Source organism: Anser cygnoides, chromosome 3 (genome assembly GCF_040182565.1).
Source record: "Anser cygnoides isolate HZ-2024a breed goose chromosome 3, Taihu_goose_T2T_genome, whole genome shotgun sequence".
Classification (NCBI taxonomy): Eukaryota; Metazoa; Chordata; class Aves; order Anseriformes; family Anatidae; genus Anser; species Anser cygnoides.
This window is the reverse complement of record NC_089875.1, coordinates 90,983,689-91,010,787: the sequence shown is the minus strand read 5'-3', so window position 1 is coordinate 91,010,787 and position 27,099 is coordinate 90,983,689. Positions and strand designations below refer to the sequence as shown.

The 27,099-nt window shown below is 41.3% G+C and overlaps 1 protein-coding gene and 1 long non-coding RNA gene across 43 annotated transcripts in view; both read left to right on the top strand.

Moving 5' to 3' along the window:
- RIMS1 (regulating synaptic membrane exocytosis 1) overlaps nucleotides 1–27,099 on the top strand; it is a 318,536-nt gene that overhangs the window by 2,589 nt on the left and 288,848 nt on the right. The gene's annotated exons all lie outside the window — the stretch shown is intronic.
- Nucleotides 14,311–26,481, top strand: LOC106030370 (uncharacterized). Its single transcript, XR_001203702.3, has 4 exons — nucleotides 14,311–14,826; nucleotides 15,462–16,502; nucleotides 25,386–25,484; nucleotides 26,128–26,481. It is a non-coding gene; the product is annotated as an uncharacterized lncRNA (long non-coding RNA).

Sequence of the window (27,099 nt, the reverse complement as noted above, 5' to 3'; positions counted from 1 at the left end):
CTCACTTTAGCGATATAGTTGGCTTACAAAAATTAGGTCACAGCACACAGTTGTCATATGGATTGTGATTTGAACGTTACAGAGAACCACTAAATTTTGAAATCATTTACCTTTTCTATATGCTGAGCACTTAATTTTGTTCTGGGACAAGAGTTGGACACTCTTTCCGGAGAGTAACCCATGTAGATTAGGTTTTGAGACAAGAATTTACTCCCACAATTTCATAGAGGCTTGTTACGGATATACAGTGACGCTATACAGATGACACAGCTATATTATAAAAGTCATACATCATCGCTATCCTGTCCTATTATCTTCAGTAAAAGTTGTTCTAATTTTCTGAATGTCTCAGGAAAGCAGCCACCAGTTTTCATGTAAAACCACCTGGCAGAGAAATGTTTCCTTCTGTAACACCCACATACAGATCTGGAACGTCCCCTGGAAGTGAAGCTGATCTGCGTTGCAAACTAGGCTGCATGCAGTCCTGGGCTGAGCAGAGGTCTGGTTCACGCTGTCTCATGAATCATGAGGGCTAAAAAGGGTGCAGCATTTCTTGCCTGTTCTGGATGTCCTGATAGCAATACAAGTTTCTAAAACAAGGTTTGTAATTTTCCTTTCCAGCTTTCCTCACAGCAGAAAACTGTAAGGAAGACTTACTGGTCAGACTACCGTATTCCTCAAATGATGGTCATCACCCTGTGGGTCCAAGGGAAATTGAGGTGTTTCTTTGAGTAGATTCTATGGATTTCAGAAGTGAAAGAGATTAGGGTTGTCAATAAAGAGGCCGTGTCCCTCTCCTCCTCCAGGTCTGTCCCTCTCTGTCTTCCTGAGCTCTGTTTCTGACTGAGCTAAAAGCCTTCTTGTAAAACCTTGCTGCCAGTTCCTGCTGACATCAGCACGTACTGCAGCGTGCCAACCTGCCAGCAGGGCGATGGGCAATGCCATGACTTCTGGGCTTGCTCTGGAGTGTGGTAACATTCTTCAGTCCTGTGATCTGTGAATACCATGGAGCAACATGTTTGAGGAGTTGGGGCTTTTGTGAAAGTTCCCCCTTTTGCTTTTTTATGAATTGCTGCACCTTGGCATGAAGAACACTTTATTGATAATAATCAATTGCCTTTGAAATTGTAACTTCAATTTCTTTACATGTGAAGGCAAGTTCTGCGTTTTTGTACCATGTCACTAGGTGCTCCTGAGAGCATATTCATGCCGTCATGCAATGGAGTGCAGTCCCAGCTTGGTGTATAGCACTGGAGGATCAAATCCACATGGTCACTTTGATGGTGACCTGGCACTAAGAAGAAATTGAGGCACCTTGAGTGCAGTCCACAGATCTTTCTGTAATGCTGTACCTGAGAAGCTGGATGTCCTGTTTGTCCCAGGCATGTGCAGGCACAGGGGTGCCTTAGCTGCTGTCAAGATGTTTGCTGTTTGTCCTATCCATAAACCTGTTTGAGAGTCACAAACTATGTTGTCATGTGCTTAAGTCCTCTGAAAGAGCCGAACGTGAACTCAGCTCAAAAACAATGCCTCAGCAGTGGCCACTCCTAACATGTAGGTGGCAGGCAGTGCTACTGCTTCTGGCTGCCTTAGGTGAAATAGCCTAGTGGTTAGGAGGTGGTTGCCTGAGCCCAACGCACTTCTCAATCTGAAGAAATTGTGTCCTAGAGAACTGCTGTTATGTTACAATGTAGTATTTTGGCTCCCTGTACAGAGGAGAGTGAAAAGTTTATGGGCCCCCGAGACTAACTCGATAATGAGCTCAACAGAAAGCACTCTCTTTGCAGAGAAACTCCCTTGCTCTCATGTTGCATGCATTTGGATACCCAGGGCTGTTAATGTAGCCTTTCTTAGGAGAGTGAGAAAAGTTGGAAGTACTGAATGCCGGAGGACAAGGAGGGAAGTCCTCCTCCCTTCAGCTTCACGTTGGTTTTGCCAGATTTTGTGTGTGTCTCTGATTGTAGCCTCTAGCAACTCTCAGTTGGAGCTTCACCTTCCAGCCCCAGGCTTCCACTGTTCCTCTATGTATAACAGTTTGTGAAGGGCAGTGGTAGGACTTGAATAAACTATGGCCTCCTCTGCAGACTAATTTATGTTGGAGGCATGTTTTACGTGGTAGGTAGCACTGGAGCTGAAAGAAGAGGTTCATGTTGAGTGGCTGCTTTGTCTAGCCTGAGGTGCAGATGTTGAGCAATGGGTGACTGATAAGACTAACTAATTGTGGGGCTGAATGAGAAGGAAAGTTTTCAGTGAGGTGAGAAACAAACTGTTATTTGCAAAAAATTAAAAAGAAAAACAAAACACCATGCCTCTTTGAGGAAAAATGGTTTAGAAGTTTCAAGTGTACATTCAAATGCCAGACAGCCTGAGACAACCGTGTTGTTTGTGGGTATGAGGTACCTCCAAGTGAAACAACCCCAACTGATACACAGCAAATGTCAGTCACAGGCAAGTCACAGAACTACATATACTTAGGTGGGTGTTCTTAAGCTGAAGTTTGCCTACGTACACTTGCATGCCTTATCTCAGAGGGTTAGTTGGGTACTGTGCACAAAGCATGGCAGATGTCAACACGGAGAGTTGAGTTCAAGTTCTGTCCTGTTGGGGACTCTCGGAGTCCAAAAGGGTCGTACACTGGGATGGCCAGAGTACTTTTCTCCTCTCCCTGTGGAAAAGTAGCTTATCAAATGGGGAATGGCTATAACTGCTTTAGATGAATTTCATCAAACCAACTTAGAAGTTTCCTAATTGCAATGACAGTCATTTCCCAAAGCAACTGTAAGTGGGAACAAAAGCTCTTGCTACTCCTATGATGGGATTTGAGAAGAATGTGAAAAAGATTGTTCTCCAAGATATTGGCAATAATTGGAAACTTAACTCAGACATGTAGGAGTTACCTTGTACTGTTGTAACTCTAGATGAGTAGCTCTAGTAGAGAAGCTACCAGGTACTCAAAGGCTTCCTAGATCTTGAGAAGGTTATTTCAAGAACTGTCATGGGCATAACAGTTAATAATTAGGGAGAAGGTTATCCTAATAGCCTATTTGGGCCATCTGGTGTGGTGTGCAAACTTGATTTTAGTAGAATTCAGCTTTCTAGAATCAGTAGGGATACTGGAGTCATTCACTTCTCAGGGCTGCCAAATCCTGAAGTCAGTTGCCTTTGGTTGGAGTCTCTGCTTATGATCAGGGGATCTTGGGGGATCTGCAGCCCATGGGGGACCTGTGTTGGAGTAGTTCTTGAAGAGCTGCTGCCTGTGGGCAGCCCCTGCAGGCTCGCTTCGGGAAGGACGGCATCCCATGGGAGGGACCCCACGTGGAGCAGGGGCAGAGAGTGACCATGAAGAAGGAGCGGCAGAGACGAAGCGTTAGGGACTGACTGCAGCCCCCATTCCCTGTTCCCCTGCACTGCTCAGGGGGAGGAGGTGGAAGATGGTGGATGGGGTGAAGGTTGTTTTTAGTTTGTTTTAATTTCTCACTGTTCTAGTTTGCTAGTTTGCTAGGCAATAAATTATATAAATCTCCCTATGCTGAGTCTGTTGTGCCTGTGACGATAATAGTTGAGTGATCTCCCTGTCCTTATCTCAACCCATGAGCCCTTTCCACTGTATTTTCTTCCCTGTTCCTCTGAGGAGGGGGAGTGAGAGAGGGGTTGTGGTGGTGTTCAGCTGCCCAGCAGGGTAAAACCACCACACTGCATAACCGAAGCTTAACAGATTGGCTGGGAGGCTTGTGCTCTTAACCAGTTTCCTGGAGACAGTTTGTTTCCGTCTCCATTTCTCACACTTGGACCACACCTAACATTGGCAGAAAACATTGAATACTGCTTGGAGCACAGTGGCAGATGCTGCCACCCTTATTTTATATTATACTTACAGGCCAAATAAGAATCTAAGTCTCCAAGACATTCTTAGCCTGGCTGCTGTAAACTTGTTGGTGCTGATTCCCCTCCCATAAACACTGGGGAAAGGAGAAGTAGGATCATTCTTCATCCCTTCTGTTGAAACTGGGCCACTTTGCACAAATAAAAGCAAGAGTCATAGGGCCATCATGAGGAAGGCTGTCTTTATACTATCTTTAGGATAAAGATTTTCAAGTCTATCTTTAATCCCACTGGGAAGACAAAAGAAGAATTGAGAGCTCTGGGAACTGCTTGTGCATTTGGCAGTAAGGAATTAAAGGATAAAATAGATAAACAATTCCAAAACTACCTCCTCTGTTCATACTCTTTCCATGGTCCCATGAATCTTGCTTTCCTTTTATCATCAAAGGAGACAGAACTGCAGTGAGCTCAGGACTCCAGGGAGGGTATTTGTGGCTTTCAGGGAATTACATAGGACTGAGAACATTTTTTAAAGCAGGAGGGTGGAATGGGTACTACATGCAGTGAAAATGTATATACAACGTGTTTATGTGGTAAGGTACTTAGGAGTCAATCGTTGACTGTTCGCTGAGGGGAGCATCTCACCACCAAGGGAGGAGGAGGAGGAGACTGTCAGCAGACAAGAGCAGAGTTGTCAGACCTTCCTTAAAAGCTACGAAAGAAGGGGAGGTAATAGGGGATGACTGCCAGCGATAAACATCTCTGCCATGGTCTAGGAATGGGCTTCAGATCTCTACACGCTAAAAATTTGGGAATGCCTGGAGTATAAACTTTTGTTCAGAGCACTTTTATATACCCCAATTTTAGCGGGTTTATTGAAATTCATGGGACTAGATTTCTTTGCGTGTGTCTTTTCACATGATTTTCCATGAGAAGCCTCCTAAGCTTCATGCCTGGCTTTGTCATGTAGGAAGTAATGTAAGTAAAGTAACTAATACTTTCTGACTTAGAAGTCCATGAATCTGTGAAATCATGGGCATTATCTGTGCCCTGCGGAAGGATGAAGACAAAGACTGGATGAAATTACATGACTGCTGGGCAGGAACTCCTCCAAGTACAGGGTTGCTATAAATCCAGATCTGAGAAGTAATTATGTAGAAGATACCCCTTACCTAGGAGGGGAGGGAACTCTTCTGCTGGTTGTTTGCCTGTACAACAGCAATGTTCTGAGGGGGGTGAACAACCTTAAGACACACTTGAGATTCTTGGTCTTGTCAATGCCCATTTATTTTTGAGGACTCGTGAAGAATTTTTGGGCACAGGAAAACAGGTAACAAAGATGTAGCATGTTGTCTTCATCAGGCAGTTACTGAGCATTTTAAGACTTGAAGTTAATGCCTTAAGAAAAGGCTATTTAAAAAATACTGGCTTAATGTTTGCTGTACTTGTATTCAGGTTTTAACTCAACTTCAACTCTGCTTGAAGTTGAAACTGACAAAATTAAAATTTTATTTTTGGTTGCCAACAGATAGAGCCAGTTAAAATTTCTACTCTGTTAGCTTCTCCCTTACTCTGCCTGCCGGTGCTTGCTGCATGGTTGTCTCCCCCTGTGTCTGCCAGTTTTAATTTCCAGTCAGATTTGGCCTCTTCATCATCCAGGGAACTACAGTGCTGCCATGCAGTTAGGTTTTGGGGAAAAAAAAAAAAAACAAACAAAAAACTTGAGTACCTACAACTTGATTCTAATTTCCAGTGGTGATAAAACCTGCGTGGAAATCTTACGTAATCAATTACAAACTCAGGGTGGTTTAGATATATTTCTTTTAATACTTGCATACAATTTACAGTTTCTGTCGTGATTTATCACCTAACCAGGATGGTGTGATTTATCCCAGTCAGGTCCATATATTGGATCTGTAAGAATGTAGATAGCTTATCAGATCTCTGTGTTTGTTAAGAGTTACAATTGTTTATCCCCTTTTACAAACTTTACAGATATGATAAAATATTATGCAATGTTTGTGGTGCCTAGTTTTGGACTCTAGGCAGTAAATGTTATTCAGAGTTATTTCTAGTTTTCACAACAAACAATAGAAAAGAATACCGCTATCAGTTTGCTTTCGTAATTATTTAGGTAAGACAATTTGCACAAGGCAATGGGATAGCATTATAATTCTTTGTACTTACAACTGAAGTAATCATCCTCAACGTTTGATTGCATATCAGATACTTATGTCCAGAGAGAGTTTTAAACAAGAAAGCTATGTTCCAAATATACTTTCTGGCACTATTATAGAGGCAAGAAAAGCTATTTGCAATTTTCAGAATAATGACACGCAAAAAACCATTTATACACTCGCCACTTCAGAGACGTGAAGAGACATGGCACAATAAATAGCTGTATCCAGTCAGTTCTATATTGAATTAGAACATCTGTTTTGGCACTTGTTTCTGAATTTATTCACATAAGGTGTCTTATTATTTTCAGCATCAGGACTTTGTGCACTGTGCTTATGGTAAGATGGTAAGCATTGCTAATCCTGCTGAAAACTGGAGTTTGTGTGATTTTTTTTTTTTTTAGATATCTGTAATAAAAATGGATAGTGTTTGAAATATTCAATTTTTTTTGGTAAGTCTTTCCCATATTAAGCCCTCTTGGCATCACTGAATGGATGAATATAGCAGATAGAGCTATACTTTTTAATGAAGACCTTGTGCATCTAGCGAACTGACTGTTTTGAATCTTGAGGATCTGTGGTGTAACCAAGAATAGTTTCTTCTGTATTTTGGTCTTTAGATAAAGACCAGTTTGTAGTTACAATGGTGGTTTAAATGCTTTGTATCAAAATACAGATACTTTAAGCTTCTTAATTGAGAGCTATTTTTTAAATCTTCATTAGGTGAAGTTTATTAGGACATTCCTTATGAATGCAACACAGCCCAAGCATGCTATTTTGGTGCTAGTACTATTATATTGCAGAGAAAGTCTACTATTATACCAAGAAATAGAGTTCTCTCTTTATTCTGAGAATTTCTGATGGAAGTCTTCACATACTTGGATGATCTAAGCATGAAGTATCTTCTAAAGTGTTTCTCTTGGTTACCAATACTGCATACTCTGAACTGATGAAACAAAGAAATTCTGTTCCTACGAGTCTGTCTACTTCTTACTCTAGCAGGTCTAATAAAAGATACTACATCTTCTTACAAACCTAGTTTGGTCTACCAGGATAGCAAACATGACAAATTTCATAGCTAGTGCCTTTTACGTACATTTTTGTAAAATACGTATTCATTCTCTGGTCGTTGAATATTCTGTGAAGGCTATTTAGCGATTTTGAGTTAGGATTTTGCAATATTTATATTGGTACATAGTTCTTGTTCCAGACATTTAGCAAACCTACAGTCCTATACAATACAAGCAACCTGAAAATTTAACTATGGGCTATTTGCATCAGGATGTGTTAATCATGTGGAAGTATTCTGCAGATCAAATGCTTAGTAATAGGACTTTCGAGAGAAATGACAATGAAGCAGTTTATGTAACAAAAGGTCATTTTTGAGCTGGATGATTGGATATGTTTAGTTGTCTTTCTAGCAATGATTTGTTAGTATAACTTTTTTTTTATGGATTCCATTGGTCCTAGAAAAAGCATCAAGACCTAAGGAAAGCCAGACAGAATAGCTGGCTTAGCTTTCTAATCTGTTTTTTTCGTACAATTTCTTTAGCTCTTGCATGTACTAAGAAAGCAGTCAGAGTCATTTTTCATTTATATTCATTATTCTCTAGGTTTTTAATTAGCTTTTCATGTGAAGTTACTTTCAAAATAAAGCCATAGCACTTTTGCATATTTGCTGTATTTAGAGTCATTTTGACATTTGATATCAGGAAGCTAAATTTTGTACTGATTAAATGAAATCGCACAGATATAGATGAAAACAATGCGGGAGCTTGAGCTGTGAAAGGATGTGAACAATCGGCGATTATTTTAGCTAATGTAGGTGATTAGACCGTTTGGTACCGTTGTTTATTGCAAAAATGCTGACTTTGCATGAAAACCCTAGGCTATATTGTTAAACCTTCTGCCACGCAGCAATGTGTTTTTTAGCTGTAGATGCCGAACAGCCAGGCAGGTGGTTGATAGAGTGCCGAGTGCAGGAGGCTAGGCAGTTGGAAGAAAGGACAGAATTTATGAGAACTCTAGATCATCCTAGTTTAGCTCTATTGATTTTGGCCCTGGATGCCACCTGCAAAGTATCAGGGTAATGGGTTTGCGTTTTATGGTTGAGAATTACAAGAGACTTTATATGTGTATGTGTGCTTGTGCCTAAGAATATGGAACCAGGCCGTACGGAAATATGTACAAGCTGTTTTATAGGCTTTAATTGCAACATTATGTTGCTTAGTGTTGCTTGATATATGCAGAGTGCATTGGTGAAATTTGATCGGGAGCTGAAAATGGGGAGCAATTCTGCCTGCAGTCCTATTACGGCGACAGGTGACGCAGTTAAACAAGTTGCTGCCATGGGCCAGCAAACAGTTGTATTGCTGGGGTCCTGTGCCTGGGCTGAGCCTGATTAACTTCCACGAGTCTCTGCCTCGGAACAAGTGCCACCGAAAGCACATCTGTTAGCTGGAGTAAGACTCAAGTGGTGTTTAGTCTTTTAGATGGGATACTGCCCTGCAAGTCTTTCATTTCGTAGAAGGAAGCACGTTTTTCTCGAATGCATTCAGTAACTGTTTCATTATTCTCCAAACTTTATGTAAAAAGTAAAATTCAGAAAAGTGAAATTAAGGCATAGCTACCCATGTTTCTGGGAGAAAAAATCTATCACTGTACCAAAGCGTATTTCTGTTTCTTTAAATTACTTTTTGTTTCGTTTACCCCTAATTTCCCTCAATCTTAATCGCATATTTTATTTTTATTTGTTTTCTCCAAAAAGTTGTTTTTCAATGTACTCACAGAAAGGAACTGCGTTCCCTCAGAGGTGGAGATTGTGGAGTTATATGAATTGATTCTGATGGCGTATATGTAAAAAGCGTGTAAATTCCTTTGAGATTAAATGCAGGGTGCATTTTTCTTATATTTTAGAGCAAAATTAGATATTGATTTTTTAATCTGAAATCTATTCTAAGAATATAGAGCCTCACTAACATATTATGATTCTTCTATTTTGTGTTTTTAGATGATTTGATATTGATTGTAGTTTTAAATTTAAAAGCTCTCACATTTATAAGGAAAACCTTCGTGTAATTTAATTAGTAAATTTTTGGTAAGACTGCATTATCTTAAAGAGAAATATCCTCCCTTTAAAAAGTCTCTCGCAACCGATTGTATAACTCACTGTAAAATAAGTTTCACTGAACTTTTTGGACTGGAGTGACCAGTTCAATGAATCAGCAGTGAATTTACAGGTCTGGTCGCCTCTAACATCCCTCTTCTGGTGGTGGTGTTTCAAGTTCTAATCTTGTCCCTGTCTGAGCAGATTTCAGTGGTCCATGTGGAAAAGGAGCCGGGAAGTTCTAGTTACATGCCAGGTGACACAGTGCTCCTTCTTTCATCCGGCCACAGTGATGTGAGTCTTCCTTTTCTGGTATTTATCCAATACGGGATTGAAAATAAATAAGCTGAGGTTTCCTTGAGGTAAACTAGAATTAGTGAAAATGAGGGAAAACTCTTGAGGAGAACAGCAACAATTATAGTGCTTACTATTACTGAGGAGCTTCGTCCTCTTATTTTTCAAAGGGTTTGCAATTTGGCAATAGTTCCAGCTCTCTACTTCTGGAACTGGTGGTCAGATATATTTTTTTGTCTGCATTTAAATGTTTGCCTTATTTCTCTCAAATCAAGACCTTGTCAGTGTAATACATAGCTTCTGTCACCTTCAGGTGGATTACTGCAATATGCTGTACGTGGGATTACCCTTGAAGACAACCCTGTTAATATCATATTGTGCTTTTTTATTTTTCCCTCTGCTTGCTATTGCACGTATTTCAGGTTAAAGCAGAGCTTGCCTTCCAGCCTGCTGGTAGAAGAGTGGAGGTCAACTGAGACTGCACAAGTAGAGAAGACAGGGAACTTCCACGTACGGGTTTCGTGGAGGGCCTCTAAATTTGAGAACTTCTTATGGTAGTCAAAAAGGTGATGAACTTCCTCTGAGGGCAACTCTCTTGTTATGTGAAAGTTGCAGAGGTGGATAGGATCTAATCTTCCTGGCGATTTACTTAAGTGTTAAATGCCAGGTGTTAAATTTGAAGACAGGCTCTTGCATGTCTGGCATTCATAAATAAACCAAGGAATCAATAAGTAACTTCTGCAACTGCCACCCTTTTGACTCACTTGTCAGAGGCCAAAAACTGAATGAACAAGAAAACTGAAAGGGTTTTCTCTGAAAGAAAAGGGAAAGTAGTGTTTCTTCCAGGTTAAAACTGAGGCCACTGAGAGTACAGGAGTATGGGAAAGCTTCTTTTTTTCCCCCTGTATTACCTTGGTTGGTCTAAATCTAGCAGTTTGAAGGTTTTAATTCTTAAATACTGCGGGACTGAGGGTATGTCTATGATGACTGGTGGATTGATGGCAGCAAGGAAGCCGTGCTTATGCTCTCTTTGACCTACAGAGCACAGGTTGCAGCGGAGTGAGGGGCGAGAGGAGGAAGCTGGATCGGACCAACGTGCTGCGGTGCCTGGCTTCCCTGCCTCGTGGCAACTGCAGACAGTATTGCCTCTGCTTGTGGGGGAACAGGAGGAACCAGAGGTGTAGAGGGAGCCTTCCTGTGGTGTTTCCTCTCCCAGGATGGGGTGTAAGTGTCTGAACACAGGAGTCTGCAACCATCCATGAAGTCCAGTGGTACTCTTCCTACTTGAGCTGGGCACCTCTCGCCCAGGAGAGGAGTCGCCTGTCAGTCCTGTGTTGTGTCTGCACAGGCCCATGTGGACACCTGGGGTACCACATGGTGGTTCAGAAGGTTTTGCTTAGGCCTTTGCGTCCCACTTTTGGTTCCCAGCTCTACTGAGGGCAAGGAGAAGGCTGTGAGAGAAGGCTGGGAAGCTGGTTGCTGCTTTAAACAAGGAGAGGTCAGGAGCAGGCTCTGATTTCGGGAGCTGACTGATGGTAACCTCCCTCAGGCACATCATGGGTAGGTGCTTCCTCATCTGCAAGTTGCCCTGGGATCATCCTGGTTTCGTTGCTGGACACAGCAACTACGAAAGCTTCAGCTCATTTGACCGACCTAATTGTGTTTCAGACCTAAATGACAGCCTGCCACTTTCTCCAGATCCCTTCTGTTGGATTTTTGGGGTCTCTCTTTCCTTTGGGGACCTATCGTTTCTCATACAATGTATTATGGCTATTTGAGGTATGAGCATGTTTCCCTCTACCTGAGGGAACTAGTACCTAGTCAATGTGAATTATCACTGAACTGGCCTTGGTGAAACCGAGATACTTTGATAAAATCCTTATTTTATTTTTAGTTCTGAGTCTCATGATAGCCAAGGTGTTTCAAGTGTCCTCACGAAGTAACCACCAGATTAATGAATGATGCTGCAAAATGGTTGGCGTTTTGCGTTGGGCTGGCAGTGCTGCTCGCTGGAAGAACTGTGGTTGCTTAGCTGCCACGGGAGAGGAGAAACGAAGAGAGGAGAACATGGGAGCGCAGACTGCGGCCTTGTGAGGGACAGCAGGAACGGGGAAACTGCAAGCGGGTGAGTGGGAAACCAGAAGAAAACGCACGTCACTTAAGGCACGGAAGATTGAACTCGGAGGACGTGTAGGCAGGTCTGCAGGGATCAAACAGAGGAAGAACGTATGACGTGAGAGAGATAGGAAGGGAAGGCTGGAATTAGCTGGGACGGGAGCCTGGAAGTGGGCTGTGAGTGATGCAGCTGCCTATTTGTCTAGCACAGAACGAGCATAAAATAGCACTTCTGCACCCTGGTAATGAAAAGTGATGGATCCTCTGGTAATGGACCTGGGACTTGTGTATTTATGTGTCCCTTTCACTTTGAATTTGAACTTTAGATGGTTAAGCACACAAATCAGGAGGAGGTGAACATTTATTTTCAGTCTGAAAGTAAATGAATTAAAAGGCAAGTAGAAAATAAAAAGGTTGAGAAATGCTCAGTGTGTGAGCCAGCCTCATGGCTGTGAAGGGAGGGGTCTGAGCCACTTGGTGCCGAAGCTCAGGGTCTGGCAGTGCCACTTCCCCGGCTTTCTGCTGGCTTATGTGTCACAGGGAGGGCATCCCAAAACACAGGGGTGCTTGACCAGGAAAGGGCTGGACATCTCAGTGCATTGGAATTGAACATTCCCAGAAACGCAGCATTTTATAGTATTGCTGGGCTATTTTTGGGTTGCCCCTAGCTTCTTGTTGGAATGCAGGTCCATGTAAGAGATGGGATCTGGTGTGACAAGGAGGAGGGTGGGTAGGTCTCCTCCTTAAGTTAGTAGCAGAGCCCAGCCATGTTCCCAAACCCGACAGTAGTAATCCAGATTACCACTTTTCAAAACCATTTGCCTTGTTAATTCAGCCTCAGAATTTTTGGGCCCTTTTGATTTTGGATTTTTGGAATTTGCTTTAATCTTGTCGCTTCTAAGAAGACGGCTGCTTCTGGTTAGGAAAGGGTCCCTTCTGTCACAGGAGCTGTATGGCAGAGGGTTGTGGAAAGGCTCCACACCAGGAGTTTACCTTCTTAACAGCGTAAACAGACAAAAGGGAGATGAGGTATAACTAACACGAGTGGATCAGCTGTAAGGCAGCACTAAATATTATGTTAGTCTCAAGGTTTACAGGCAGGGTGCCATGTCCCCTGTGTCTGTCCAGCCTTGTCATCTCCAGCCTGACATATTGGAGGTTCAGTGCATGTACAGATTAATCTGTGCAGGCTCAGTGCCTGAGGGAATGGTGTGTGTTTGTGTGCTTTTGTTTTTAATTAAAGGTGGCATCCCTGCTTTTTGGGTGGGTGAAGAATTGAGTTAAGAGGGATCAGCTAAATGGAAAGAAAAAAGGAGCGAAGGATGCTGAAGTTTGAGGAGAGGGTACAAAAGCAGGTGAGGAAGAAGAACAACGGGGACAAAAAGATCACAGCGCAGCAGAGAGTTTAATGAAAACTGTAGAGAGTGCTCTGAATATCTAAGGGTCCCTGCTTTGCTGAATAAGCAGCTGCGTTTGGCCAGGAGTTTACTCTGGTACTATTCTGTAGTTATTGCCCAGTACCACACAGTGTTGGGCAGGGCTAACTATTCAGTCCCCAACCCATGCATGGAGATCTCCTTGGAACGTGTGTATTATATAGTACTATGTGCTCCTCTGTGTGTCTGTATGCAGTGGTAATAACAACTGTCTCATGTTAGTTGTTTTGTAATAGCTCTTGTAAATGCTCTGTTACACCAGTAATGACTGAAGCACAAAGAGGTAAGGAGACAGGCACAGACCTCTCCACAGAGGAGCCTGAAGTAGAATTGAAACCTCCTGAATCCTGCTTCAGCTGCTCAGGACATGAAAGTATCCAGGAGGGCTCGTCTGAAGCACAGGTGAGACGAGAAGCCACCTGTCTTAGCAGTTATTTAGTAGGGATAGAAGTGGATTTGGGACTGAGAAACGTTACTCATCAGCAATAGTTGTTTGCTGATAAAACTGGTGGATTTGTAAGGTCTCATTCTTAAAATGCTGTGGAGTGAGAAAGCAAACTGGACAGCATTAGAAACCTTTGGCTGCTCCAGTATTTTAATATGAGCCACATGGGTGCACTATCTCATGGATCGCATAGCGTCACTTGGGATGAACATACATGATGGCAGGTAGCCTCATTTTGCTCCCTGTGCTCTTTTGTGTCTGGGGCCTGCTTGACTGCTTCTAGAACTGACCCTGCCACCTGGAATATCTGGCTGTTCCTTTGCATTTTCTGCAATGCCACAGTGGAAACGGAGGGGAGAGAGGAAATGGTGTCTAAATCCTATTGATGTAGGCTATAAGTCTCTGCCTTGATCCTGCACTGCCTCATCCTATGTACTCTGAAACAGCTGGAAAGGGGAAGAGGACACAGAGGAGGACACATTTGCAGCAGGATTCTTTATTACCCTTTTTCTCAACGTAGAAGAACCTGTTTGCCTTTAGTATAAACCTTAGTTTTACTAAGACCTGGAGACTCAGTAGTAGTGGTTAACACAGAACTAAACCTTGACTCTCCTGGGCTGCTCTAGCTGTTTCTTTTCTAGATGTTGTAGAAAGTACAAGTTATCCAAACCACGAAGAGAAACAGATAATCAGTAGAGTCTTCCTGCATCTTGGCAGCCAAAAGATAGATATGAAAGAGGCAAAGAAGTTGACTGATGCTAAATTTGGGAGGGGTGGCAATCTTGCACTAAACTTAGCAAATGTAATTGTTCTGAGACTTCTGCTGACCACAAGTGTGCACAAAGTGTGACATTCACTAGACAAAAAAAAAGGGGGGGGGAGGGGCAAAACAAAACTAAAAGTGGGAGAGAATGAGAAGCAATTAAGTTGACCTGATAGGGAAAAAGGTTGAGGGACCTGGGATATCTTGGGGGTTGTACTAAAGAAGGAGGTTTTCCCAGCAGAGCACTGCAGTTGGTCCTTTTCTCGTCCATCTGATTTCTGGAGAGCTGGTTCAGATGGGTGTTTCAGATCTGAGATATGTTGTAGTCCAGGACTGACAGTTCTGTATTTCCTCCCTGACTTACAGAATCAGCACCGAGACAATCAAAATTGTGACATCAGCCACTTGGTTTATCAGTGACACCTTGCATCTGTGCCAAGGTGCATCTGCTAGCTTTGAAATGTGCAGTTTCAAGGAGTCAAGGTGACTGCCTCTCACAGATGCCTATCAGAAGATGCAGTGCTTCTAGCTTCAGCCTGAACCAGCCACATCATGGTCCTCTGAGGTGCCTATCGTTGATACGATGTGATCAATATCACAAGAGATGCTGTGATGGGTATCACAATCACAGCTCCTAGGTCCTAGTGGTCATCCTTCACAAGAGCAAGGTGATGAATTCTGCTGTTCTTCTGGAAACATTTATTTTCAGTTAATATAAAGTACCTGAAAGGTACCAGCCTGTGATACTGAGTTGTTTAATCACAGCTCATGTGCAATACCCAGAGCTTGTGCTGGGGTCAGGCAGTTCTGGAGGTATCACTGCAAGATGAGTAAGGATTAATTTACCAGATTTTTGGTGCTTTTGATTGGACTTCGAGGGTAGGAGTTTGCCAGAAGTGCTAACTGTGATGGAAGCTTACTAATTCAGCTGCTTGTTTGCCAAAAATTACAGTCAGAGCATCTAATTTTTTTTGTTATTTATTTTTTCAAAGATGCACTGAGCTGCCACAATACTCTATGTAAATGTAGCTGTTAGACTTGTGACATTCTGTCACAAGTGTCTGCAGCAATTATCAGTCATTGTCATCCAGAAAATTTGTCATTGTTCTGCTAGTGCTACTCTGAGATTCATATTTTGTGATTTCACTTTAAGAAAGAATCAGTCTGGATGTTAAGTTATTGGACAGAGACTTGAGATCCAATTAACCTTTGTGTGCCACCACTCCAGACAACTTTGAATCTGCCTATGCCTCAGTTCTGTATTTGTTAACTTGAGATGATGCTTTTGTCTCCCTTTCCTTAGGTTTTGTTTCAGTGACACTCCTTTCCTATGTGCTCGGATAGTCTCCACGCTTTGCTCCAGTGAATTTGTGATCTCTGCGTAGGTCTCAGGGTGTGGTGCCGCAAGACAAAGCGATAACAGTAACTCCAAATAACCAGCATTATGGTACCTGTTTGGGGAGAGGATCTGTTTTCGTTGACATCTGGCTCCGACTTTGTTCTGTCTATCAAAATTTAAGCAGTGTCTAGGGTTCTGCTGCAAGGGTGGCTGCCTGCTGGGTAGCTGAGCCTCATCCTTCCTTCAAGGTGATAATTTCCTAAGGATCAGATGTGCATGCAAATCATTCTGGCAAAGGAAGATACAGATCTATTGGATAGGATACACAGTGCAGGGAATAACTATGTGATGATGGTACTTTAATAGCAAGTTAAACACTTTGTGCTCGCTAAAAGGGTTCGTGGTTGTTGCTCTTAAACTTGGCAATTTCATGTCGTTAATTCAGTTGGGTAGTGCATCTTCTACGTCATTTACCAAAACATCGTTGAGAATTCACTTGAATCGCCCCACTTGATTTTTCTGTCCAAAGTTGGCCGTGCAGATAGGTGACGTATCCAAATGCTGACTAATTGAGCAGCACTTTGGCAAGACCACATCCAGATTGTTGCAGTCTCCAGGTTTTAATAGCGAAACACAGAGCCCATTGTTTGGATTTGAAGTGTGTGCTCCCTGCATGTTGCGAAGTTATTTGTGACTGTGTACAGCTTTGAAACACTTAACGATCAGCATTTCTTCATGTGTTGAAATTTCATGCTTTGGTGTTTGATGACAGCAAACATTGTTCACGGCATGAACAGTGAGCACGGTTAACAAAGCTGTATTTGCATAATAATGCACTCCATGAGATGATGGGAGTGAACAGGATGTTCAAACATCACCTGGTCTTTTTTCATTACAAGAGATGGAGGCAAACAGTGACCTAAGATGAGAGCTGTTAACCCATGTATTAATCTTCGGCCATGTTTGCAATGGTTTAAAAGGCAGACTTGGACTATTGCTCTGAAGGTAAGTTTTTACTTTGTACATAATTATGCAAGCTTTGTGCTGTACACTAAAATATTTATTTTCCTCTAAGTCATATTTATAATGTCACTCAAGGCCCAGTTGTTGAGCAAAACTGGAAATACTCACTGATTGTTCTGAATGGAAATCCCTCTTGCACTGGTTGAATGATGATGAGTATGGCTTTTGGGGGCTCGGAAGAACATGTCAGGAAAACTGTTCTCCAGGCTGCTCTAAGTGCCCATTCTCTCCTAAACGTGTGGACTGCTAAGCTCAGTGGAAAACAGATGAAAAAACCTGCGGCCGGGAAAATGTGTTCGTGACCTTAAAGGGCAAATGCAAATAATACTGAAATTGAGTTTGCCGACACAGGGCATAGCATTCCATCCTAGCAATGCATAGTATAGATCTTCCAATACAGGAGTCCATCGTTCTAGTCTCCTTTCCAAAATACTCTCTAAGCACATTTTTTTTATGTATTCTGGACGTCATTTGATTTTTAAAGTATTTAAAAAAATGTTGAAGGGAGTATTACAAACCCTTTTCATCAGATATTTGTTTATATAAACAAACATAATCAATATACAGAAGAGAGATGACTTCAATTTTTTTTTAGCCAGTATAGGATCTGCAGATAACACCGAGAATAAATGTGTCTCTGACTTGAACAGAAGAGATTTAAAAAATCCTATTTACATCTTCTGTTAACTTTCTCTATTGTTTTAGTTCATTGGAAACTTGAAACCGAGGCCACGCTCCTTCATGAGGCATTTAATATGAAAATCTTTCTTGTCTGCTTATAAAGGAAATCTAAAATAGTTCTTCAAAGGGTTCTTCTGATTTTTTAATATTCTGTTTCTGAGGACCTTACTTCTTAATGTAAAACCGTATTTAAATCATATTCTTGCTAATGTAGAATTCAAATTATATTGGAATGAGAAGTTTCGGTACTTTCTAGACCTTATTTGGCCCTTAATTAGACACCATAAACCGTGGTTTAGTGTGTAATAAAGCACAAATAAAAGAACTCCAAAATACAATTTTCTTTCCTAGTACACCAGAGCCAGTTTTCTGTGCCCTGAAGTACAGGATGCTGCTGGAAAATTTAATGGCTGTTTTAGAGGCCACAGATCCTAAGGAGTAATTTGCTTTCAGTATTTAACAAGGGGCTCCTACAAAACCTCTGTCTTCTTAGCCAGTGATAGTCTTATATATATATATATACCAGGGGCAGATAGCATGGGATTTTCTTAATTTATTTTCCTGTTTAACCCGAGAGGGGGGGCATGCTGCTGATTAACAAATATGCATTAAGTTACACTTTGCTGAGCGTGTGTGTGTTTACACTGATGGTATTTTGACAGCAATGGCAGTTTGTGACAAATTGTTTCATTCTGAAGGTAAAAAGCTTGTGTTCCTCAGAGCTCCTGTAATGAGCCCCAGAACCGTGCCAGCTTTTGGAAGGGGTTATTCAGCAACGTCCAGTGAAATTAATGCTCAGAACAACAGAAAAATGCATGAAAGAGTAATCGAACAGTTCCTTAGGCTAAATATTTCAGCCATGAGAAAAATACCAGTTTGTGCATCTGGAAATACACTTTTACAGGACCCAGTGAGTTCTCATTGCCCTCATCCTCCATTCCTGATTTATGCCACTCACACTTTCCTTTTTCCTCTTGTTTAACACTGCAATGAAAATGAAATACTGGGTATATGCTGATGGCTTATTAAGTGCAGAGACTTCAGTAGAAATGAAATACCTGAAACATTAGATAACACTAGAATTTTATTTTTTTTAAAGCACAGCGTGGTGTTGGAGCAGAGCCTTGTGATTGGAATTATTGATCTCTTAGTCTTGAATGGTGTACGGTGGTGTATGTTGTGTAAGTGTGTTTAGAGGTAAACGTTTGTCTTTTTAAATACACTCTGCAGCAGCTAATGTGGGGTTTCCCACAGTGAGTAAGACAGCATAGGTGGGTGGTTGGTGTCTTGGAAACTTGTACTAGGAGCAGGAAAACTGGATTTTGTAATCTCCTCGTCGCTTGTTCCATTACTGTTTGCATACATTTTTACAAGTATAAGAGGCAGAGATAAGACTGGTTGATGTGGTACTGAGGGGATGGAGGATGTCATGGAAAGGGAGCTCTTTGGGCCTTTTAATAGTTCCTGTCCAGATTTTTTTTCCTTACATTTGTCTATTTTAAGTTGAAGATTTCTAGAAAAATACAGTGTTTTAATTGATGCTAGATGGACTCTTCTGAAAGTCCTTCACAACTTGCTCTGTATTTTTAGTGTGCTTTTTATTCATAAATTCCCTGTGCTTTCTGATTCAGCATGAAATTTTCCTTTAGGCAGACATGCAAAATATGCATAGGAGTGTATGCTTTCTTCAAGTCCAGCAGGCACGGCAAGGAGGGGACTTGCTACTGCAGGCGTGTTGGAGGTGGAAGCCTACTTCTGGAATATGTCTTGGTAACACATCTGTGGGAACAGAAGGATGGGGGCAACTTTTTCTGCATGGTGTTTAAATGTCTTACAAAGCACTTTTCTTCTGGGTGTATATCAGGTATAGCTAGAAGCAAGGTATTCTTGGTTGTTGCTGGCACAGATACAAGATGTACTGCACTCTTGTTCTACATCCGTCCTCTAATCTCTTCTTCTGTCCGTGTCTCTGTGCTCTCATTCTTCCCCATTCACCCCTCTTCATTTCCAAGTCATGTCCTTTCTTCACAATGTCAGCACACTTGGCTTCCCCTCAATTCCTGATAATTGTTGCTGTTATTCGTATAGTCCCAGCTCCCCAGAGGAACAGTCCATGCTGTTGTTTGTGAGATGCCTCTCCTTACTCCATCCACACCTACCCTTTGACCTAGGCCAGCAGCCACTCGTGTACCACCACACACATTTTAATAGCATCCATCTTTGTGTTAACTGCATGCAAATAAAAACAGCAACGTCTTTGTATTCTCTAAAATGTTCTCTTTCCAAAGACGTAAAAAAGTACTTTGTTTCAATGAGGTTACCAAAGCAAAGACTACATGAAACTTGTACACCAATCTTTAGTGAAGATAAAAACCCAAAAGCTTAGAAATAGTTTGGAACAGTCATGTCAGGGTAAAGTAAGTTTTGTTCAGATCAAATCTTTATGTTTGGCCAACTCATGTTCAGAACAGGGCCCCCAAATGCTTTCTCTTTCTGGGGAACTTAACTTAAAATAACCGATGGCTGGTAGCAGACCTGTGAACTTTTTCACTGCTAGGGAACTGATATTTAAGGCTCAATGGCTGCAGTTCCTCTCAGTCACTTTATATTCCTTGCTATAAGTGTGCTTGGAGAAGGATAGATTGGCTATAGCTCAATATTTCCATTCTGTATGACAGTCTGAGCTTTTTAAAGTCTGCACTTATATCTTTGAAGCTGCACTGTTTACTGTTTTTTTTTTTTCTTCCTGAATTCTACACAGTGCCCTGAGACATGGTTCTAGAAATAATCTTCTGTATTTTTGTAGACCTTATATGCTGTGATTGATTAGACATGACCTGGAAAAGACAGGTGAAGTCCTTGAAGTCTCCAAGGTACACGGTCCCATGCTGGATCATCAGAAGTGACTGCATTCACTTTGCAGACCTATCTGCCAATGCATACTTTTAGGATAAAGAGAGCTTCGTCTTTCAAAACACAGATTGCACTGGAGAGACGTAATGATGTGTTGCTGTGAACTCTTGTGGTGTTGCTCTAGCAGTTGAGATACTGGTGGAGTTCTAGGGAGGGTTAAACGTGTAGGCAAATATCTACATGGTTAAATCTAATCTAGTTAGAAGTTACAAATCTCAGAAATCTGTTTTGAAAGGTGTGTGTATATATATATATATATTTAACTTATCAATGAAACCCTGTGTTTTTAACTTTTCTTTCTTTCTTTTTTCTTTTTTTTAACTGAAAGTGGTGTCTTTTGTTAATGCAGAAGGGGAACCTGGGTGAAACTTGTCAGCATAGGGTGTACTGCTTCTCCATAGCTGGTGAGTCAATAAGTAGGGAATGCAGGGTTATTTACAATAAGCTGCATGAATTAGGGGAGTAACCGCTGCAAAGGTATTGCATGAGGGTTGCTGCCTTCTGAGGAGTGAATTGTTTCTGGTGGTGTGTTGATGAGTGCCTTGCTTACAGGATGCAAGTACTGATGTTCCCTGGGTACCAGTGTGTCATTGGGATCACTTAGGCAAGTAAGATTTGTGCAGAATCATTCTTTTAAGATTTCATTCATCAGGCCCTAGAAAATAAGCTATTTTCTTCACAAGTGAGGATGGTGAAAATAATAATTTAAACCATCTCTGCAATACATATATTCTGTTACACATAGAATCACAGAATGGCTTGGGTTGGAAGGGACTTTAAAGACCACCCAGTTTCAACCCCCCTACGATGGGCAGGGACACCTCTCACTAAATCAGGTTGCCCAAAGCCCCATCCAGCCTGGCCCTGAGCATCTCCAGGGATGGGGCATCCACAGCTTCTCCCCTCTGAGTAAAGAATTTCCTCCTAAGGTCTAATCTAAATCTCCCCTTTTTTTTTGGTTTTAAACCATTCCCACTTGTCCTATCGCTATCTGCCTGTGTAAAAAGTTGTTCTCAAGTAAAAAGTTGCTCTCCGTAATGACATAACTCCCCATCAGTAACTACTAAGAAATGGTTTTCTTATGCACCACGTATTCAACCAGGCAACAGAAGGGTTTCACAGCTTTTCACTAAATTCTCCTCAAACACTGTAAGTGGTTAACTGTAGTAGTGTAACTGTGGGAATTCACAAATTACTAAAAGTATTTACAATTAAATGTTGGCTATTTTCAAAATCAAGATGTTTCACAGAGTGTTATTTAAGGTATCACCATACTACAGCTAAATTTTCCAATTATTTAGGAATGGACTGCGGGCAGCTGAATAGTTAAGCTTATCCTTTTGACGTGCTTAGCAACATACATGGAGATCCCAGGATCTTCCTCTTTAATGAAAACTGGTGGAGACCGAAATTTCTCAAGAGCTCTGGGGACATGGTGTTGTGGAAGGAAAGAAACAGCATGTTAATAAGAGTTGCTATTTGTTTAGGCTTGTTTTAAAGGACTCTGTTGGATTTCATTTATTAACTGTATTCCCTTTCTCTGAAAGGGTAATACTGAATAAATGGTGGAAGTTTACTTTGTAATGTATCATGACAAATACAAAGTGTGGTACATTTAGTGTGAAATGTTCTCTTGGTGAAACTCTTGCTCCATTGACATCAGTAGTTGTTATTCCCATTGACTTCAGTACAGATAGTCCTTCTAAGAGAGATTTGAAATGCTCAATGTATTGAATGGAGTTTTGGGCCCCTCACTACAAGAAGGGCATCGAGGCCCTGGAGCATGTCCAGAGATGGGCTACGGAGCTGGTGAAGGGCCTGGAGCACAAGTCCTGTGAGGAGCAGCTGAGGGCACTTGGGTTGTTTGGTCTGGGGAAGAGGAGGCTCAGGGGAGACCTCATTGCTCTCTACAGCTACCTGAAAGGAAGGTGTGGGGAGCTGGGGGTCGGCCTCTTCTCGCCGACCTTCTCGCCACCATTCCTTGTGAAATCAGGAAATTTGTGTTGTTGCCTGAAAGAAGGTCAAATGCTTCTGGAAATTTGTGTTACCTAGACCATAGACTGAAAGGGGTAAGACACGTTCTGCAGTCAATACTGTCATGTGTATGCTCATTACTATTTTTCTTTGTAACCCCAAAGTGAAAAAAAAAATAGGGTTATAGAGTGACTGAAACTAGTCTTAAAATTTTGCTTAAGCAGAAAATTCTCCTTTATTTTCCCCTCTGGGAAATAAATAAATAAATAAACAAAGCAACCAGCAAACAGAAAAAGAAATCATTTGAAAATGTTCATTGGGTCAGGGAGCATAACTTAGTCAGGTTCCTAAGTATGTCATACTTAGTGAGCTAGGAAGGTGATTTGATAATTTCAAATACACTGAGTTAGTAACTGAATCAATCATGGGAGAGGATAAGTTGAAACACTCTGGATCCTGCTGCCTAGGGCACTTTCATGAAGAGTTGTAAACTTGCAGACTTGAATCCAGGGAAAGTATATTGCAGCACGGTAAATCATATCGCAGGTGAGGGTCTTGACTACTCCTTACTGATAATTTATAGGGTCTTTTCTGTGGTATGTTTAATTTTATTTTTTTTATGATATCTATGTGTATTTGTGTGTGTATACACACACACCTATGTTTTTATTATCAACCAGGTCGGAAATGTGTGTGAAATTAATACTTTTGATGAGATTCTATGACGTATGGAAGAAACTTTGCATATAAAAGGGAAGGGAAATGAGTGAAGTTTTATATCAGCATTGTACCTATGCAGTTCTGGGATGCTTCAGACATTGCAATCAGCCCTACAGATGTGGTACGGGTGATCAGAACTACAGGGATTTGTCCTCAGCTGCCACCACTCCGAGTCTTCTGCAGTGCCATGTCCTGAGGATTTCACCTCTTGCCAAGGGAGCCAACTTGGAAGTGAAACACTGGCAGTCAAATGTGTGCAAAATCAAATCCTCTGTCCGTAGTTACCTGTCTTCACTCCCTGGAGGAATGCTTGTCTTCATGGGACCATGGATTTTACTATCGCTTTACACTTCTGCAGACCCCTTATCTGGCGCACGGAAGTGGAGGCTGCTGTTTTCACTCACTAGTGGACATGCCACTAGCAAATATGCTTTATCTTTTTTTTAATTTAAAAATATGTCTTCTTACAGTATACTGTGGAAGAGAAAGGACTAACTTTTATGGGAAATGAAAAGAGACAGACTAATCCAAAGATGTGTGTTTGTGGCAGAGATAACCACGATGGGTGGGTGTATCTGTCTTTTCCAAATGAGTAGGCTCAAATGCAGCCATCTGCAGTGAGCGTGCTCTGGAGTGCTTTTTCTGTCAAGTGCCATAAGATCTACCAAAGCGTACCTGGTGATGCGGTGATGTGAACGCCCTGCTTGTACGCTTTGGGTCCAGGGTGCCTCCAAACGTGCCTTTCAGCCGTGCACAAAGCTGTGCCTGCAGCTCTGCTGTTTCTGTCGTCAATGCAGCCTGGGACTGGGCCTCAAAAGGCATCCTAGACACCTGCAGTGCCAGGTAGACACAAACCTGCATGTTATACCCTGTGAGCAGAAAAAAAAAAAATATATGGAACTCATCTTTGGAAAAATTTGGCCCCGAAATATTTTGAGATCCCTGGATGAGAGGTGCTAAGGATGTGTAAAGTATTGCTACCAGGGATTCGATAATGGTTTCTTTACGTGCAGTTTTGTTAATTTCTTTATTTTGTGCAAGATAAATTGCTCCATGTGCCTTCAAGCAATCTTAATTTAATGCAGTAATGACTTTGAGTGATTGAAGAACTAATCAAGTCCAGCCGCCAGTTCTCATCCTTTAGCGTAAGAATGATGAACCTGTAGGTACCTTTCTCCCCATCCCTCCTCACACTACAGCTCCCCAGGAATATGGAGCCCTGAAGGATAATCAGAGTGCTTGTGTTTGCACATCCAAAGGCCACAAGTCATGGCCTTGATAGGGATAGGAAATGGTGTAAGGATTTGCTGTTATTGTTGATTTAATTCATGCAGGAAGGAATGAATCAGAGCACAAATTTCTTAATCATTTAGTAAGACAGACAACAAGCACCAGGTACTTTTGTTTGGGTTAGGCTACAGAAAATTGGCATTAATCCATAATAACAGAACTTGGAAAAGAATCTACAAGAGCTGAATGATATGAACTTTCCTAGGAGAGAACTCAAGATCTTAGGAACCACATCTGTGTAAGAATCTGTTTTGTTCCCAAATAGAAGTTTTCTTTATCAAGTAGCATACATATCAACATAAGTACGGCTTCTCAATCCTGCCATGTGCGTGCATTCACACATAGTCATGTCTCTTATACTTAATTTCTGTTTAACCTTTATATATTGTCTTTTGAGTATGTTAGATGTGTGTTTGTTTTTTTTTAAACACTCATCTCAGTCATTCAGAGCAAGTTTTATTTCAGACGAGCCTGATTTGTTTTTCTCTGAGAATTTTCTTTTTTTTTTTTTTTTTTTTGTCTCTTTAGCGTAGAAGAAAGCAAAACACGTCCTTGTACATTTTGTCACTGCTACTGAGGGTTTAGGAGCTCTGTTCCTGTAACGTACCCCCGGTATACTTGATGACAAAATAATCAAGATACTTGAAATGCGAGCATGGAAGGGGAAAAGAGTTGTTGTCAAGACAAAGCAAACTCTGGCAAAACTTGTGTAAAATTGGCTGTCTGCATCCAAGTCAAAATTGCAAAACTCCTTTCTATGTTTTCTGTGTTTTATATTTCGTCAATGATGTATGCTACAATTTTTAAGAGGAAAAAACTTGAGGGGGAACATTTTTTCTTTAACTGAATTCATTGATTAAAAGACATTTTAAAAATACTCTCCAAAAGTTTCAATTCCAAACCCAAATTTCAAACGCATACTAGCTGACTTGAAATGTAGATACATAGAAGTGTAAAACTGCCATGTGTTTATTCTACGTGTGATCTGTCCTGCATCTACATCAGACCTGTCTTGTCCAGTAATTGCTCTACATATGACAGTGTAGATTTAAATTTTAAAACCATCTTACTCTTTCTGAGATTCTTTGTTTGCATTTGTTAGATACGAATTTGAAGTGAATGTATGTTTTAATGACATACAGCAGGGGTAAGCTGTAACAAAGATCTGTTGGTAAATATATGGTTGGCACCACAAGAGACAGTTTAAACCTCAAAATTTCGAGTCTGTCACAACAACTGAGTTGAATATTTTCATTTGTCTCCATGTTCTCTCCTTGCACCTCCAAGCTCGGTCATTGCAAGCGATGACAATGCCCAAGGTCCTGTGCTGGGTTCTGATGCGCGCTTGCCAGTGCAGCCTACTGGAGGATGCTGCATTCTGATCGGGTAAGAATCATGGTGGCAATTTGACAATCTCTGAATATTATTTTTGACAAATATTATAAGTGTTATAGAAATATTTTCATGCAATATTAACATTATTGTAACACCAGTATAGAAGCATAAATTACCAGATGAGTCAGAATTATGGCCCTTTTCCTGCTGTGTGTGGGCAGACCCCTGCATCTGTGCTCATTACAGGTTTGGGACCTAAATGTATTAGATGTGTGCTGGAGGAAAATGAGCCTACAAAGTATTTTAATGGAAGGAATACGTTGCTCTTGGATATGGGGAAAAAAATCATCTAAGGACAGGAATTTCCTTGTGCTTTTAAAAGACAAGTATGTTAACGTGGGAATGTCTCCGGAAATTCTTGTAAGATTAATGACAAAACTAGAAAAAAAAAAAAGTAATGCAGCTCAAATTAATGTCTTGAAGAAAAGAAGAAGTGTATTTGTATTATATTCAGGAGATTCCAGAAAGGATTTGTGTAAGTGGGCTGTGGTGGTGGTCCAGTGCTTCCTTCTCTATATTTATATGTAACGTACTAGCATATAACACAGTGTGGTAGTACTATTAACTCTTTGTGACAACTGACAACGGTTTTCCCGGAGTCATAACTGTAATTTCATTGTCTGCCTCTCGTCAGGGGAACACTGAAAACGCTCACTAATAGGCATCTCTCGTTTCATCTGACACCTTTCTTCAAACAGAAGCCTGCAGGTTATTGACGAAGACATCCTGTTGTTCGGGATCCTGAGATTTGTCTTCGTTTTTAGTTACTTCAAAGATTTCTGTCTGCAGCTCTACTTTGTTTGGGTTTTCTGCCTCTGTGAAAGTAGCATGTTCAGTGTCTGTCACCTGGGTTGACTTTGTACAGTAGACTGAGTTAAAGTGGAAACAACAGCACCTATTTCAGAAAACCAAAATGTTGTGCTTTTGCCCAGGAAAGTGGAAATTACAAGAGAAAAGCATCAAAGAAGAAAGAGGCAAATGAGGAGAAGTGGAATTTAATTTCTCTTAGCCGAAGCTGCTTGGGTGGACCCTGCCTCTAGTGCTGGAGCAACCATGTTGTAGACAGCAGGATTAAAAATTTCTGTTCTCCCCTGTAATTAAAGGATTGATTATTCCCAACTTTCTCTGAACTACCTCATGCTCATTGTCACACGATGATGTTGTGCTAGTTCTTCCTCCCATCTCTGGGTCATTCTTGGTGAAAGAAAGAGTGGCTCCTCTTTCTGTTCCCCCTTTGCTGTCACCTCTGGGGAACATAAAAAATAATCCCACCCAATGCTTTCCAGAACTACTGATAATTTGTCCTTTGTGCATACTTCTTACTAAAGGCATATCCTGAGGGTCAGATGGACACAGCAGTTTGCAAATTAATATTCAGAGCAGCTGCACAGACCCCTGCTTTTTCCTTCAGTTTTATTAATCAATTAGGAAAATTTGATTAGCTCCAGTTGTTTGTGAGAATACAAATCAACTTTTTTTCTTCTAGGTCGTCCTCTGAAATGTGCAGTCCTTGTGACGTGCTGATTTCTTTCTCTTGAACCAATTTTCATTTAGTCAGTTGAATTATCATTCCACCCAACTCCTTCCTTTGCTGGAAGTGTGATAT